General features: G+C 40.8%; 1 protein-coding gene across 4 annotated transcripts in view; it reads right to left on the reverse strand.

Moving 5' to 3' along the window:
• Positions 1 to 17,447, reverse strand: part of MYO6 (myosin VI) — a 162,785-nt gene extending 145,338 nt beyond the window's left edge. For 3 of the 4 annotated variants that reach the window (XR_004268021.1, XM_032275472.1, XM_032275470.1), the window contains exon 1: positions 17,200 to 17,447. The gene's annotated coding sequence lies outside the window, so the exon portion shown is untranslated. Of the gene's footprint in view, positions 1 to 17,078; positions 17,127 to 17,199 lie in introns of those variants that run through there. The other variant, XM_032275471.1, reaches the window with a different exon arrangement.
• Positions 17,448 to 18,829: the final 1,382 nt, after the last annotated feature.

Below are 18,829 nucleotides of genomic sequence, written 5' to 3' on the forward strand. Positions count from 1 at the left end.
CGGAGTTTCGCTCTTGTTACCCAGGCTGGAGTGCAATGGCGCGATCTTGGCTCACGGCAACCTCCGTCTCCTGGGTTCAGGCAATTCTCCTGCCTCAGCCTCCTGAGTAGCTGGGATTACAGGCATGCGCCACCATGCCCAGCTAATTTTTTGTAGTTTTAGTAGAGACGAGGTTTCACCATGTTGACCAGGATGGTCTTGATCTCTTGACCTTGTGATCCACCCGCCTCGGCCTCCCAAAGTGCTGGGATTACAGGCTTGAGCCATCGCGCCCGGCCCACATTTTACTTTTTATTCAAAATTTTCAAATTATTGTGATGCCATTGATGATGTGTAGAAGGTAAAATGAACAGCAAATTCAGAGGAAAACACAGGTGAGCCCAGAATCTAATCAAATATATGTATACATATATTTAAAACATTTTTGCATTGCTTTAACATTCACTGACTAAAACGCATACAATAACACATACATTGAAAGAAGTCTGTCCTTTATTTGGAGCTTTACCAAAAGGTGTATATCATGCTGGAAAAATCACATTATAGAGCAATGCTAATGAAGGTATTTGAGTCACCAATTACAACACACATGTATTAGTCTAACTTACAGCTGCCTCATTCATGGTTATTCTACATGTAGATGTTAGTAGCATCTGATTACTTTATTCTGCCTCGTAGTAGAGGAGTGCCTGCATCTTCAGAAACTGAAACAAATAATATATTTAATGTAATTATTGTAATTAATTAATAAGTTAATAACTTTTCTTTATGTTAGAATACTGCATTTTTAAATGTACATATCTGTACATATATATATAAAATACACACCCACACACGTATGTATAGGTTATACTGTCTACTAGTTGTTTTGTTTTGTTTTGTTTTGTTTTGTTTTTGAGAGAGAGTATAGCTCTTTTCACACAGGCTGGAGTGCAGTGGCACAATATTCGCTTACTACAACCTCCACCTCCCTAGTTCAAGCAATTCTCCTGCCTCAGACTCCCAAGTAGCTGGGATTACAGGCATCTGCCACCCCTGTCCAGCTAACTTTTGTATTTTCAGTAGAGATGGGGTTTCGCCATGTTGGCCAGGCTTGTCTCCAACTCCTAGCCTCAAGTGATCTGCCTGCCTCAGCCTCCCAAAGTGCTGGGACTAGAGGTATGAGCCACCGTCCCTAGCCTGTTTTTTTCTTTTCTTGAGACAGTTTCTCACTTTGTTACCCAGGCTGGAGTTCAGTGGTGCGATTATAGCTCACTGCCATCTCGACCTCCCAGGCTCAGGCAATCCTCCCACTTCACACTCTAGAATAGCTGGGACCACAAGCACATGCCACCACACCCAGCTAACTTTTTTTTATTTTTCGTAGAGAGGAGGTTTTGCTACGTTGTCCAGATTGGTCTTAAACTCCTGGGCTCAAAAGATATTCCCATCTCAGCCTCCCCAAGTGTTGGATTACAGACACTAGGCCTAGTCTTTTCTTTTTTTTTTTTTTAAGTTCTTGCTCTATCGCCCAGTGCAGTGGTGTGACACAGTTCACTGCAGCCTCAAAATCCTGAGTTCAATCGATTCTCCCACCTCAGCCTCCTAAGTAGGTGGGACTAGATACACGTGCCATCACTTCTGGTTATTTTTTTAAGAGGTAAAAAAAAAAAATACATGAAAGCTTATTTTAGAGCACTGAGTAAGAGAGTTCAGAAATCTCTTCCCTACAGAATTGCATTATATTGTAGCACAAAAAGAAACATTTATTTTGGGCCGGATGCAGTGGCTCATGACTGTAATCCCAACACTTCGGGAGGCTGAGGCAGGCAAATCACCTGAGGCCAGGAGTTCGAGACCAGCCTGGACAACATGGTGAAACCACATCTCTACAAAAAACACAAAAATTAGTCGGGCATGATGGCGCACACCTGTAGTCCCAGCTACTCAGGAGGCTGAGGCTCAAGAATTGCTTGAACCCAGGAGGGGAAGGTTACAGTGAGCCGAGATCGCGCCACTGCACTCCAGCCTGGGTGACAGAGCAAGACTCTGTCTCAAAAAACAAAAACAAAACAAAAAAAAAAAAAACAGCTTAATTTTTTAGTCATAGCCTTATGTGTAAAATTACCTCTAAATTTTTTTTTACTGCACAATACTGACACAAAAAATGAACTCTAAACTAAGAGCTTTATGAATTATCTTTCAGTTCTGCCAGTGGCTAACTACATGATCTTCAAGTCTCTTAAGCCCTTGAAACCAGTTTCCTCAAGTTCTTGTAAGGAACTGGAATTAAATTAACTCTAGGGTAATGTTCAATTTTAACATTCTAGGTTTCTACCTATCTAGTATTCATGAAACACATTCACAACTCAGGAAGACAATTATTCAGACCAGCAGTTCTTCCTATGTGTGGCCAATGGACCCTTTCAGAGAATAAAAAAGGCCACAATTATTTTCATAATAATACTGAGACATTTGCCTTTTTTACTGTGGTTACATTTGCAAAAAGGATGCAGAAGCAATGATGGGTAAAACTTCTAGAGCTTTAGCTAGTAACAAGGCAGTGCCACCAAAACATACCAGAGTCACAGTACTTAAAGCCACAATGATAAAATTTGAGCCTTCAAGTGAAAAGTACAAAAGTAGACCTTATATCTGCCACCACGGCTATAAAAGCTTTCCGACAGAGAAGCTTACACTAAGAATATAATTTTTAATATTACCTAAATTTGGAAGATCTGCTATTTTTAGTAGAGACAGGGTTTTATCATGCTGATCTTGAACTCCTGGCCTCAAATGACCTGCCTGCCTTAGCCTCCCGAAGTGCCTGGCCCGGATCAAATAATTTTTAAATTTCTAATACAGCTAGTGCTCAACTTACGACCATGATTGGTTCCGACTGACCGGTCGTAACACGATTTGGTCGTAAGTTGAGTAGGCTATATGCACGCGGAGATGGTAGTGCTGCCGGAAGCTGGTCCGCACTGTTGTACACCCAGCTGGGCAACGTTTGTGCTGCCAGACGCGGAGCAGTCGTGGCTAGCGATTGTGGTCGTAAAGTCGAATGGTCATAAGTTGCATAGGTCCTAAGTCGATCAATACCTGTACAGTGAAAATATCAATAGATATAACCCACATAAATAAAATATTTATGCAGTCTTCAGTAATTTTTAAGTATGTAAAAAGAGTTCTGAGACCTGAGATCCACTGATCAAACAAAACCTTACAAAGCCTCTTGCTAGCCAGTTTATATCCTCTAGTCATTCACAATCTAGAGTAGGCAAGAATGAAGGAAGATACATATACATCCTGTAACCTTTGATGTACGTAATACCAGTATAATTCCAAATACTAAATTTGGGATGGCTACTTTCAAAGATTTAATTCAAGCAGGTACTGAAAAATGGATAACAATGACTAAATAAAAGTGCATTCCAGACAAAGGGTTTGTCTGAACGAGAGTAAAGAGAAAAAAGAATGGTAACATGTTTGGCGGAGAGGCCAACGGGGCTAGACTGAAGGAGAATGGCAGAGGTGTGAGGAGCGCTATAGTGAAAAAGTGGGGCGAGATGAGGTCACAAAAAATTCTGAGTCACACAATGAGAGCTTAGAGGCCAGGCATGGTGGCCCACATCCATAATCACAGCACTCTGGGAAGCTGAGGTAGGAGGATCACTTGAGCCCAGGAGTTCAAGGCTGCCATGATCTATAATGTTACGAATGCAGCCCAGCCTGGATGAGAGTGAGACTCTATTTCTAAAAAACAAACAAAAAAGAAATAACTGAAGAGACTGGAAAAGAATAATGCTCTAAATGAGGCCACTGGATCTATTAATTAGGTTACAGAGTAGTCACTGTTGAGTGTTTAGGGAGAGAGCACAAATTAGAGTGAGTCTAGGGTCAAGACCTCATTAGCATTATATTAACTACAGGAAATAAGTATTTTACCCAGGGTTACAGAAAAATATTTTTTCCAAAGAGTATTTTGTCTTTCAACTACAACAGTTTTATTTCTCTAAAACTTACGTGATTTTCAGAGAATTTATTTCAGAATCACAAAATACTGATTTTAGCACTTAAGCAGAACTCTAGCATCCTAATTTTATAACAAAACAATATATTATTGTGCTACATATTGAACCTCAACCTACTGCCTAAAAGAATATTATTCTTACTATAGATAAGCCCACAAACGTACACTTTAATGCAAATTCAACAAATGACATTTATTCAAGGAAAAAAAACTTATTCAATCCTTTTTTATTAGTAATATGAAGCACAATAAAAGATCAAATTTCATTTTGGCATGTTTATATCAAATATGTATTTAGCTGAAACTATGTCTATGCAAAAGTAATATGTGAAAATCCATATTTTATTAATATAATCTAGCAAATAATCATTTATTTTATATAAAGATTCTTCTCTTTACAAAAGAAATTACCACTGGGATCCTTTAAATAGGAAGCTTTCCCAGAATAATAAAAAATTACAGGTCAGATGCAGTGGCTCATGCCTATAATCCCAGCATTTTGGGAGGCCAAGGCAGGAGGATTGCTTGAGGCCAAGAGTTCAAGACCTGCCTGGGCAACATAGTAAGACCCCCCCAGCTCTATAAAAAGAAATTTAAATTACAATTCAATTCATTATTTAATTTACACAAAACTTAACAGAAATACATTTGCTTAAAGTACGTGCAAAAACTGTGTAATTATAACAGGTATAAAACTAAAACAGGTAGTTGTTAAGAGGCTTAAAAAACAAGAGCTGTAAGGAATGGCTTAGATTTGGATCCAGGAGGTCTCCTCTCTCTCATCTGCTGGCAGGGGAGGCTGAAGTCCTGTGTAGAACGGAAATCTGAAGGTGAGTCTGGCTCAAGAAAGTGAGTATCATAGAAGACCTGTCTCCCCTGGACTTGAAAGTGGGCCACAGATGCATGAATGTCACCATTTTACTATTATTTGTGGAGGGAGATAAAAACAGAACAGATTAACCCTTCAGGGATTTTCAAAGCTCTAGGTGTTTAAAAGAGCACACAAAAAACGCGAACTTAGAATTCCAAATGGAGCAAAGACTCTGGAGCCAGACCACCTGAAAACATCTTTCGACTCTACTCCTCACTACTTCTATCACCTTCGAAAACTACTTAGACCTCAGCTCTCTCAGCTATAAAATGGCATAGGAATAGTAACCTCATAGACTCAATGTGACAATTAAATGAAAAAATAACTGCAAAACACTCAAAGTGATGGCATATAATTGGCCTTCAAGAATTGTTATAATTATACTGTGCTAGGATGATTTTAGATCACTCATTCAATCCATCATTACAATATAATGCCACCGCAACCCATCTGACATAAATCTTTCACTGTTCAATTATGCCAGCCTACTCAGTTGTCCATATGTTCTGAAAATACTAATCTATATCAGTGTTATATACCAAACAGCAGAATCCTAGAAAACAGGACCAAAGTCCATGACACTCTGAGCCAGTTCCAGAAACACGCCTTAAATAAATCATAGCCCTCTGTAAACAGTTGCACATCTGGCAAAAAGGAAAAAAAATGTGTCTAACAGCCCATTTTCTAACATATTTGCATCATTGTACGCAGCTACCAGGCTATCTCCACTTTTACTACTGACTTACTAAAATCACCAAATTGGTTTATAAATTCCTAACTTATCCTCGCTTTCCAAAAAGAAAAAAAAACAGACTTATTACTAGTTAAAATATAAAATTAAATTCTGATTGAAATAAATATTTTCTAGTTGCTAAAATATCTATAGTGACAGCTGCTCATATGGTCAAACTCATTCAGTTTCCATCCTTCTTTTCCCTCCTCCCACACCTGAAAGAAAAATCTTTCTTTAACATAAACGTCTTCAATTAGACATCTGAATACATGATGACCAGTTTTTCACTTTACTTACATCTGTTTTCTTCATCATCTCAGTTGCCAATACAAGACATGGTTTTGTTTGAAATATCAAGCAAAAGAATAGATTCATAAAGTATTTTGTTCGTTCTCCTAATCTTCAAGATCAACCATGATGAACAAGAAAAGCAGAGAAACTAATACATTCCTCTTCAAAACACATACAGGTTCTTTGTTCTTCCCCCAGATACTAAGACCAAAAGGATAACAGACAGCAAATCATGCCCACAAACCAAAACACAGCTGGTTCATCTAATTTTAGAAAAAAAATAACAAGGAAGAAGAGAAAAGTTCTCTCTGGAATAACTCAATCCTCAAATCAAGGAAATTCAAAGAATACAACATGGAAAAACTAAGAGCCTCAAATATATCCTGTGGGATTCTAATTCCATCAGTGTCAAATCAAAATAAACAATATGTTTTTAGAAGATCCCACAAAAGTTTAAAATCACCCCTTAAAAACAAAACAGAAAAAAAGCCCACTTACAGAGAAAATATCTTAATGGTTGGTTTCCAAGCACAGGTGTTACTCAGTTGATTCCAAACCTGTTTCTCATTTTCACCATACTCTTTAAAAAAGACAAGCTGGGAAACATATTTGTTTGTTTTTTTAACTCAGTTAAAACATTTATATCCAGAGGTATCCTTTATTTGTATGCTAAATTCTCACAGCCAGATGTTTATTAATTTGCTCAACTCCGGGCAGTATGGTTCCTCCTTTTCTGGAGGTCATGAACAAGACCTTCTCTAGCTGCTTCTTAATCTGAGTAAGATATTGTACTTCTTTTTCCCTGGATTCCTCAAGAGAATAAAGAAAATATAAACCATAATCTAATTGTTTTGGGGGGAGTATTACTTATATACTAGCATCCTTCATACCATCTCTTTAAGAAGAGAAATCCCTTTCTTTAGTAACCCTAAGGAATCTATCCAAAATATAAAGAGCACACACTTTTTGCCAGAATTAAGATTAGGTAAAATTGGCATTAGCAAAATATCAGCAGCTGCAAGATAGCAGCAAATTGCAACAGATTTATACAGAAATTTAATGTGTCCTCAAAAGGACTTGGGGAGGAAGAACAACTATTTCCCAACAGTCTTGCTTCCACTAACTGTTACTATATCAACGCTATGGTCTAGTGTTCTGGTTGTCAAAAAAAATTCCAGGTGAATACAAAGTTTAAATTCCAAAAAGCAAAAGACTTATTGCCAAAATATTTTTAATTTAGTCATTACAACATTTTTAATGAAAGAAACATGTATTCCATTAAACCAAGACTGCCTAATGAAGAAAATTTCAGAAAACCTCAGCAAGGTATAACAATATATTAACAAAAATGCTTTGCGTTAACAGACCTAGATTATGCTTCTTGTTGGGTTATATGGATCATCAAAAATTCCTAAAGTAATTGTTCAGTTAAATGAGAAACTGAATAAACCATTTTCTGAAAACATGTATAAAATAATTAGTCCCAAGCATTTTGCAGATGCATAACAATGCTACAATTTATTTTATAATGTACAAAGGAAATGCTACAAATCCCCAAAGATTCTAAATAATGTCCTAGTTATTCTCCATTTGCTCCCTCATGTCCTCAATTCTTTCTCTGCTCTGCTATTGCACTGGGAGGACGAGCTTGAAATAAAAATAAAAATAAAAACAAACAAACAACAAATAAACATCACTTGGGCTCCCCAGCTGGGTTCTAGTAATGTTAAGTCACTGGTGGAGACTCAGAGGAAGAGCGAGGAGAGGTCAGGGAACCTTCCTTCACGCCCCTCCTGCTTCAAAACCACAGCTCCCTCAAGCCCTCTTCCACAAAGCCAGCTTTCTGCTCTGGTAATCTCTGGAGAATTAAGAGTTTCTTGCTGCTGCTAGTCCCTGAGTGTTTTACCATGCTTGTTTGTTCTCTAACCTCTGCAAATAGCCTCTTCATGTGAACCATCAAGGGTAAAATCTCTTTCCTTTTGGGACTTTGCCTGATATGACTAAATACCAAGTCTGATCAGCACATTAGCTAAAGAAATCTAAATTTTTAAAGTCCATAGAAACAGGCCCTGTGACTCACGCCTGTAATCACAGCACTTTGGGAGGCTGAGGTGGGGGTGGATGACCTAAGGTCAGGAGTTCGAGACCAGCTTGGCCAACACGATGAAACCCCGTATCCACTAAAATTACAAAAATTGGCCAGGCATGCTAATGCATATCTATAATCCCAACTACTTAGGAGGCTGAGGCATGAGAATCACTTGGACCTGGGAGGCACAGGTTGCAGTGAGCCAAGATCACGCCACTGTCCTCTAGCAGGCAACAGATTGAGACTCCATCTCAAAAAAAAAAAAAACAAATCTATGCAAACACCTATGTATACATTTTTGCTATTTGCATAATTGTTAAAAATTAATGATCTTTAATATTAGCTAATCACCTTTAAATAAAGCTAGTGAAAAAGTTGAAACAGTCATTACAATTGAATTTAGGTGTGAAACTTAGCACTGCATTTTCTCCTCCATATAAACGCTATAAGCCCCAAATAAGCTCTTTTAAAAAAAAAAAATCAATAAAGAGATTCTGGTAACGTATTTCACTTCCCTGCACCACACAATGCCTGGTTAACCTAAGCAAATTGTCTTTATTCTTGTTGAAGCCCTTCGTAACCATAAGATGAAAAACTTTAAGACAGTAGTTCTCTAATTCCAGTTTGCAGGTAAATCAAAAAAGGAAGTTTGTTAAATGCTAATGCTCAGGCCCCATCCATACTTTTTACTAGTTCCCCAGGTAATTCTGGCACACCCAATTTCAGAACTACTGAAAAATGGGCAACTTTGGACAAACACAGGGCTCACACCTGTAGTCCCAGCACTTGGGGAGGCCAAAGGGGGTAGATCACAAGGTCTGGAGTTCTGGCTAACACAGTAAGATCCTGTATGTACTAAAAACACAAAAATTAGCTTAGCATGGTGGCCCACGCCTGTAGTCCCAGCTACTCAGAAAGCTGAGGCAGGAGAATCGCTTTAACCTAGGAGGCGGAGGTTGTGGTAAGCCGAGATCAAGCCATTGCACTTCAGCCTGGGTAACAGAGTGAGATTCCATTTCAAAAAAAAAAGAAAAAAAAAGGCCAACTTCAAGATTCCAACCAAATCACTAATATATTGCTTTTTTTTGCTTTTGGATAATCCACATTAAACACGGCCAAAAAAAAAAAAAACACCCAACATAGTAACAACAATAATGAATGTAAACTATGTGCTAGCCAGTGTGATCTGTGTTTTACATGTATTATTAGCTAATTCAATCCTCACAAGAACGACACCAGGTAGGTAATATTGTTATTTCCATTTTATAGATGAGAAAACTGAAGCCCAGAGAAATTAAGTAATTTGACCAAAACCAGGACTGCCTCAGGTCTGCCTATTCTCTTACCCAGGAGCCGGACAAGAAAGCACTGCTATGCTTAAATGCAACTCTGGAGCCACAGGGCTGTCAGAGAATTAAGCCTGAGGACCATGTTGTTAGGCAAGTAACACCCTCCCATCTCCCTGCAACCCCAATTCCCACCCCTCACCCAACAGGCTATCCTGACTCCCCACACCCATCACTCCCTCAGCAAGTTCTCCCACCTCCATGATGTGTCACACATCCTTGTAGAACATCACAAGTCTGTCTGCATATATTTATGTGTATATGTGTGTGTGTGTGTGCATATATATATGCATACATATATGCATAAGCACTCTTTCCACATTGGCATCTACTACACGCCTAGTACTAGGAGAGGTCCAAATTCCAGCACCACCAAATGAGCTTCAGCAAATTTAACATCTCTGCCCTTGTTTCCTAATCTGTAAAATGAAGGTCATAACAGTAAGACCACTGAGGTGACACAGTGATTGAGCCAATATATATACAAAAGTACTTAGTTGACATAATACTTGACATAATAGCAAAAGCTCAATAAACAATAGCTGCTATTGGCCAGGCACAGTGCTCACGCCTGTAATCCCAGCACTTTGGGAGGCCAAGGTGGGCAGATCACCTGAAGTCAGGAGTCTGAGACTAGCCTGGCCAACACAGTGAGACCTCATCTCTATTAAAAATACAAAAATTAGCCAGGTGTGGTAGTACCCACCTGTAATCCCAGCTACTCAAAAGACTGAGGCAGGAGAATCACTTGAACCCGGGAGGCGGAGGTTGCAGTGAGCCAAGATCGTGCCACTGCACTCCAGCCTGGGTATCAGGGTGGCACTCCGTCTCAGAAAAAAAAAAAAAAAAAATAGCTGCTGTTAAAACTATACTTTGCCAGCCTCTTCTCTTACAACACCAACATATCAGTCCTAGTCCCACTTATTTTTTGCTTGTTTTTTTGAGTCAAAATCTGGCTATGTTGCCTAGGCTGGCCTCGAACACTTGGACTCAACCATTCCTCCTGCCTCAGTCTCCTGAGTAGCTGGGACTACAGGCAAGCATCACCATGTCCAACTCTAGTTTCCATTTATTTTCTCTCAGTCTTCTTTGCTGAAAGTGTGACAAATGATGGAACATACTTATATTTATCAAAGCAGGCCGGCAACAGTGCCATAACCCAATAGTCTGGGAGTCTTCAACAGACAGAAGGTCAGGAGTAGAATATTCCAGATCAAATAAGTCATTCATTAGCCCTGAAATTGCACCACTTTGACAACTATTTCCCAACTTTAGGGTCACCCTGATTACATCCTAGTATGAAGAGTCTATAATTAACTTAATTCAAAACAATAACAAAATGTCATTACAGGGGCTTGGTCTTAATGACTGTATCCCTACAACTTAGAATAGTGCCTGGTCCATGGTAGACACTCAAATATGTTTTTAATAAATGAAGACTCAAAGGAACCAACACAGAAACACACACAGCTCTTTAGTGAGTCTTTACAAAGACAGTTGTAACTATCAGATCACTACCAATGCACAAAGTAATAAAAGTTATTTTCAAAATTCCCCCAGAACATTTTTCTCCTTCCTTTTTTTAATTGACTTTCTTTAAAAATTCTCCAACTAGAAAAGCTAATTACCAACTTCAGTCCATTAATCTACTAAAAATTTTAAAGTAGTTCTATAATGATGCATCATACTCATCTTCTACCTTCCATTAAAAAATAAAACTGTGGCCGGGCGCGGTGGCTCAAACCTGTAATCCCAGCACTGTGGGAGGCCGAGGCGGGTGGATCACGAGGTCAAGAGATCGAGACCATCCTGGTCAACATGGTGAAACCCCGTCTCTACTAAAAATACAAAAAATTAGCTGGGCATGGTGGTGTGTGCCTGTAATCCCAGCGACTCAGGAGGCTGGGGCAGGAGAATTGCCTGAACCTGGGAGGCAGAGGTTGCGGTGAGCCGAGATCGCGCCATTGCACTCCAGCCTGGGTAACAAGAGCGAAGCTCCGTCTCAAAAAAAAAAAAAAACTGTAACAATTTAACAATCATCACTTTAGTGACCCTAATTTTTCAGAACTTTCTGAACCACTTGACTTGAACCCATAAGGTGAAGTTAAATACATAAGCAATGGGGGAAAAAGGGAAAACTTATTACTTTGGGACTACACAGAGAGAGGTTCCATTCTCAATGATGCTTCCAAGTAGCAACACTGACCTCAAACAAGTTACTTAATTTTAAGTTATTTATTTATTTAGAGATGGGATCTTGTTCTGTTACCTAGACTGGAGTGCAGTGGTACAATCACAGCGCACTGCAGTCTTGACCTCTTGGGCTCAGGAGATCCTCCCACCTCAGCCTCCCACATAGCTGGGACTATAGGCATCCACCACCACATCCAGCTAATTTTTGTATAATATTTTTCATGTAAGGGTTTCACCATGTTGCCCAGGCTATTCTCAAACTCCTGGGCCAAAGTGATCCTCCCACCTCAGCCTCCCAAAGTGCTGGGATTACCAGCATGAGTCACCACACGCAGCCTGTATTTTTAATTTTTTGAGTCTCCATTTCCTCACCTGTAGAAAAGGAATAAATTTACTAAACCTACTTCATCAAGTTGTTTTAAGGACCAAATGTATATAAAATTATTTTAAAGCAATAAAATGCCATACAAATATAAGTTACTAGCTTTTGGTACATACATTTTTGGATTTAAATGGATGGCTTCCATTTATCTTTTCATCTCTCTGCAACACTTTCTATTTCCTGGATCCAAAGATATGCCAGAACAGGAAGGAATCAGTTCACACTTGTAATAACTAAAACACAGCGGGCCCTCATCTTATTTGTTGAAAAGGATGATCATCCACATATATCAGAAGCCAAAAAATTCTGCCACACAAAATATATTACCTTGTAAAGGTTAGTCAGTGGGTTACTTTATTTTTTTATTTTTTTTTATTTTTTTTGAGACAGAGTCTCACTCAACCGCCCAGGCTGGAGTGCAGTGGCACAATCTCAGCTCACTGCAACCTCTACCTCCCAGGTTCAAGCTACTCTCCTGCCTTAGCCTCCTGAGTAGCTGGGATTACAGGCATCCACCACCAGGCCCAACTACTTTTTGTACTTTTAGTAGAGATGGGGTTTCACCATGTTGCTCAAGCTGGTCTCAAACTCCTGACCTCAGGTGATCTGCCCATCTTGGCCTTCCAAAGTGCTGGGATTACAGGTGTGAGCCAGCACTCCTAGCCAGGTTATTTTCAAATAAAATAACAAATGACCTAACATATGCAAAAGACGCCTGTGTTTTTGTCAGGAGTTTCCTTTGTGCACATTACTCAGCATGATATTTACCCTATGTGAATATACACTGAAGGAATGTGCTTTGGTGTTTTGGTTTCACTTGAGACATACCTTCTATTAAAAATTTATTTCCTCTCTCTTTAGCACCAGCAAGATTTCTAAAGATGCCAGATTTCTTCTTTAGGTTTTACTTCCTATCCTTCAGTACTCACAGGGAAACCTTTTGGTGGACTTATGGTCATTTCTCCAACCATTACATCATTCTTATACTAATCAATCAGAAAAATAAGCTAATTTTTGAAAACAGTAACTAGAAAGATATCGCAAAATATTTTAAGATTCCAGTCCACTCAAATTTGTCAAACAACTTCAAAACCATTTTAAATACAAAAGATCCTGGTTCCTCTGGACATAACATGACAGCCAGGCACAGTGGCTCATGCCTGTAATCCCAGCACTTTGGGAGCCGAGGGCAGCAGAGATCATCTGAGCTCAGGAGTTTAAGAAAAGCCTGGGCAACATGGCAAAACCCAAATCTACCAAAAACACAAAAAAGTTAGCCAGGCATGGTGGCATACACCTGTAGTCCCAGCTACTCGGGAGGCTGAGATGGGAGGATCACTCAAGCCTGGGAGGCGGAGGTTGCAGTGAGCTGAGATCATGCCACTGCACTCCAGCCTGGGTGACAGAAAGAGAACCTGTCTCAAAAAAAAAAAAAAAAATGTGTATACACACACACACACACACACACACACACACACACACACCCCGCCTCAAAAAGAGAACTCGGCTTATTTAACTCTAGTTCTTGATGTGTGTGTCACAGATCATCTATTACTAATTTATATTAGGTGGTGGCTTTGTATTTATGGTTGAATATGAATATCCTTGAGATGCAAAATTCCTAATAGTTCAAAGCAAATAAAGAAAAACCTGGTAAAGGTAGCTACCCAACTCGGCATTCCTACCTTTCTTCTCATTTACCCAGCTATATCCTACTGCTGAAATGCATGTTTCCTAGTGTGTTACAAAAAAAATGGGTTTTATGTGCTCATTTTTGTCATTTGTCTATTGCAGCTCAAGGGATATTCCACAGGCCATAGAAAAGATTTGCCCTAATAGTATCTAAATTACAATTTAATCATCTGAAAACAAGTCCCCCCTCCCTAGAGAATTAAATATGTAAAATTTAAAGGATAGCTACTGCATTTATGGGCAATAATCTTTTTCATAATAGGAAAATTTTAAAGTTCTATCCTAACCAGGAACATTACAATCTAATTCTAGTTCTTATAAACCTATCAAAGGTGCAAGTGCACAACACATATAACATTCTAGAACTATATGAGAAATGAGAAGGCAGCAGCATCATTATTCAAGGCTGTCAACTTGAGAAGGAAGACAAAAACAAAGGATTCTAAATTAGCTCCAGAACTACATTCGCGGCCTATCACATCTACTCCTGGATGCTTTCATCAAACCTTGAATTACATTCTTTGACATAATACCAGTTTTGCCGGTTTAAACAGTCCACCAAGTGAAATGAAACCAAGGAAAACTGCTCTGGTTGGAAAAAGCAGGGGCTCCATGGTAAAATGACTCAGGTGTGGATCCAGACTTTGCCCCTCCGGAGCAAGCATTTAATTCTTTGAGCCTAGACTTCGTGATTTGGAAAAGGCCAAGGCCATCAGCCCAGAAAATAATTTTGCAAATCAAGTCCCTCGGTCTGTAATCTGTCCAATTATGGCAGGTGACTAACAAATGTGCAACAATCTTATACTAGTAAAGGGCCTGTTCACAAATTACTATGAAATATCTCATTATGGGTATCATAATTAAACTCAGATTGCAATCCCAGCAATTTGGGAGGCCAACGCGGGCAGATCACTTGAGCTCAGGAGTTCAAGAACAGCCTGGCCACCATGGTTAAAACCCCATTTCTACTAATAATATAAAAATTAGCCAGGTGTTGTGGCAGACACCTGTAATTTCAGCTATTTGGGAGGCTGAGGCAGGAGAATCCCTTGAACCCAGGAGGTGGAGGTTGCAGTGACCTGAGATCATGACACTACACAGCCTGGGTGACAGGGCAAGACTCCTATCTCAGGGGAAAAAAAAAAAAGGAATAAACTCTATGAGATTTATTTAAGTTATAACATTTTTCAATATTTTATTTTTAGATATTTTAATATATAAAAATGAAAACTGTACAGAGGTTAGTAAATTCCTCTTAAAAATGACATTTTACATGTCAAAAATGAAGCCTCAACTATCAACAAACAGAAAGTTAAAATCAGTTAATTTTTTTTAAGTGTTTGGATGTTTATATCTATTCAAACCTCACATGGTCAAAATCTTTGAAACTTTCTAAAAAACTTTCTAAAGAAAGCTACATTTTGGAACCCAGATACAGCCCAATTGTCTAAACAATGGGCTACATGATACACCACAGACTCCAGGCAAAGTCAACAACAGGATGAGAAAAGAGCCTTCAGCCTCTCTCAGATTTCCTGGCCACTGTTATTTTAAAACCTGATCACGTAAACATAAACAGGAAAAAAATCCATTTCAGATAAGCTCTACTGGTTATGATTTACAATCTTTTGTTTTTAATACAATATTTAATTGCATTAATTTACATTAAATATTATAATTGTTCATTACATTTTTCTTGCTCATGTTTCTGGGCACTAACCAAGAATATATATGTATATCATATATAGTTTTATATATGATACAGTTTGCAACATGATCTTTCCTTAAATGTCACTCATACTTCTGTTACTGCCATTTACAATGGTTTCTGAAAACAATTTACAAAGATGGAGAATGATAAACAGCATGTCACACACAAAAAATGCAAAAGTAATGGGCAAATGTACATATGACTACAATGACTTGTTTACCGATGTGGATGCGGATGTAATTCCTGCGTAAAAATACTCAAAACAAGCTGGATATATAGAAGTCAGTGAGCCATTGTGAACAGCTGCACGGTTTCAAGCTCTAACTATAGCCTACTTTGTAACATTTGTGGCGGTTTCTACAATTAAAGGCAAAAGACACAGTTAATTTTTTTTTCTTTTTTTTTTTTTTTTTAAGTGCTGTGACTCGGATCAGAGGTAATTTTTTCACTAAACATTCTCCAGTTGAAAAACCACAACCCGAGACATCTAAGAAGTTCAGTTAATTTGTACAGAAATGCTGCTCTGCCACCAACCTTTGTACCATGACCACTACAAGTGCAAGTTCAAGATTCATGTTTTATGTTGTGAAGATAAGTTTCAGCTAAACCTTAAGAATGTTAATTTTTGACAGGCGCGGAGGCTCACGCCTGTAATCCAAGCACTTTGGAAGCCAAGGCGGGCAGATCACCTGAGGTCGGGAGTTCAAGACCAGCCTGATCAACATGGTGAAACCCCGTCTTAAAGAAGAAATAAATAAATAAATAAAGAAGAATGTTAATTTTTAGGGCAGGCACGGTAGCTCACACCTGTAATCCCAACGCATTGGGAGGCTGAGCGGGCGGATCACCTGAGGTCAGGAGTTCGAGACCAGCCTGGCCAACATGGCAAAACCCAATCTCTACTAAAAATACAAAAACTAGCTGGGCGGTAGTTCATGCCTGTAATCCCAGCCGCTGAGGCAGGAGAATCACTTGAACCTGGGAGGTGGAGGCTGCAGTGAGCCGACAGAGTGAGACTCCGTCTCAAAAAAAGAACGTTAATTTTAAAACTCTCAAATTCTGACTAGATAGACTGTATCTAAACCACCAGAGCATTAAAAAAAAATGAGACTTATTTAGCCCGTACAGTTAATCTATTAAGTTAGGGCACTGCTCCTCGTTTCTCACTAATACTCGTAAATTAGGAGTTAAGCATCTTTCCACAGTATCACTTTACGCTAGGTAAGGTGTTATGAATTTTTTGAAACTGTATAGAAATACTTCTAAACTCGTATGTTCTAGGGATAACCCCATCAAATTATGTCCTATTTAAAATTAAAATATCAGAGTTTGAGCATTTTAATCGTTTTAGGGAGTTTTTGGAAATTAACAGAAAAAAGTTCTCGTTCAGTAGCATACCTGTAAATTAACATACTCAAGGTACTGAGAGACAAAGAATAAAGCTTTACAAAGTCTCAATCTGGTCTCCTACATGATTAGACTATTAATGGTATCTTTGATCTTCACATCTCAGAACAAATTGCACTCTCCCTGCACTGAATTTTAAGCGTGTTTACAAAAGAGAAAATAAAACTATCACAAAGTGTCCAAGTCCGAGTTGGATACCTGAGTGCTCTGCTTCTACCTGGGAGCCAGGGAAGAAACACAAAGGGACCTTGGTGATGATAACCCGTGAAAGGGGACGGACCGTCTTTCTGTGGAAACAAGAACCACCCCCGGCCCCACCGCGCGCGGCCGCCGCCGGGGCCGACCCATCACCTGCTTCTCCCACCCGCGTCGTCAGGCGGTGAACCGACGCGTCGGCCCGGGAGCAAGGCCGGGCTGGGGACAGCGAGACCCGGGAGCCGACGCCCCGCAGCGGGGGCTCCGGGACACTCACCGGTGCGGGCGTGAAGGCAGGTGCGCGGCGGCAGGGGTACTCGTGCGGGTCAGGCTGGAGAACGCGGTGAGAAGTGATGAGGGCGAGCGAAGAGGGCGACGACGCGGACGCGCACCAGGACGGGGCGGCGACAGCGGCCGGGCTGCGGCTGGCTTCCTGCTCGGACAGATCCCGAGTCGGTCCCCGCCCGCCGGCCGGCGCCCAGCCGAGTCCCCGGCACCGCGGCGTGCACGTCACGGCTACGGAGCGCCCGAGGGGGCGGGGGCGCCGGGGCCGCGGCCGGCCCCCGGGAGCGCGCCGGGAGGGGGCGCGCGTTCGGAGAGCGAGGGCGCTGTACCCCCAGGGTCTCCCCGCCCGCGGCGCCGAGCCTCTGGGGCGGGGGTGGGCGCCCTGCGGCGCAGGGAGGGGCTGCCCTGGACAAGCCGGGAGTTCTTGTTCCTCGCTCGGCGAAACGGCCTCCTTCGCCGCGGTAGCTGTTTCCAGTCCCAGCGACGCAGGTCCTCTCCGGCTGATGCTGTGACTGTGCAGTCTGCCAACAGCGAGAATCCGTTCAAACAGGGAGAAAGTTGTTCCGGGAGGGGCGAGGAGTGCGGGGCTCCGCGCGGGGGACCCAGGGACCAGGTGGCCGCGCCTGGGCGGCAGCGAGGCTGCGTGGCGGCTCCCTCGGCTCCGGATCGGGCCGGCTTGGGCTGGGCTGCCCTGCAGAGGGAGGAACGTTCCTGCACAACTAGGTTCCAGTCGGCCTTTGCAGGACCGAGGGCTTGAGATGTGAATTTCGCACCCCTTTGCTTCTCCCCCCTCCCACCCTCGCCGCTGCGTTTACTTTTTAGGGCCCCTACATTCTCTGTCGTTTCAATGTTACTGTTTTTATATGTGACATATCTGTGAGTCACCTTTTAAAAAATGAAGTACCTATGCAAATTTGAATTATATGGTGAAAACACATCATCTTTACGATAAAAACAGCTTGTGTTAATTAAGGCAGCGAAATGATAATGGACTATAATGCTAAATGTATCCGCGGAAAAAAGATAGCCTACTTACAAGAGAATTGCACGTTTTTCTGCAACATTTATATGTAGCGACTTGGAAACTTGTGGAATTCTAGAAGATTCCGAAGAGAAGACACATTTCTGATACTTAAAGGCTTCACGGTTCTCTTAGAGAAACAAAAAAACTAAGGTCTCATAAGATGTTTTAGCATTCCACTAAAACAAAATATTAAGAATAAAATAGGTGCTGGGCATGGTGGCTCACGCCTGTAATCCCAGCACTTTGGGAGGCTGAGGCGGGCGGATCACGAGGTCAGGAGTTTGGGACCAGCCTGGCTAGTATGGTGAAACTCCATCTTTAATTAAAAATATATATATACAAAAAATTAGCTGGGAATGGTGGCGCATGCCTGTAATCCCAGCTACTCGGGAGGCTGAGGCAGGAGAATCGCTTGAACCCGGGAGGTGGAGATTGCAGTGAGCCAAGTTTGTGCCACCGTATTCCAGCCTGGGCGGTGACAGACTGACTAGACTCTGTCTCAAAAAAGAATAAAATAGGGAAGTAAGAAAGAGGAATAGAAACAAAGAAAGGAAATAATTTACAGCAATCTCAGAAATTAATTCCTAATTGCCAGAAG

This window comes from Sapajus apella, unplaced genomic scaffold (genome assembly GCF_009761245.1).
Source record: "Sapajus apella isolate SASKATOON/1434 unplaced genomic scaffold, GSC_monkey_1.0 scaffold6, whole genome shotgun sequence".
NCBI lineage: Eukaryota > Metazoa > Chordata > Mammalia > Primates > Cebidae > Sapajus > Sapajus apella.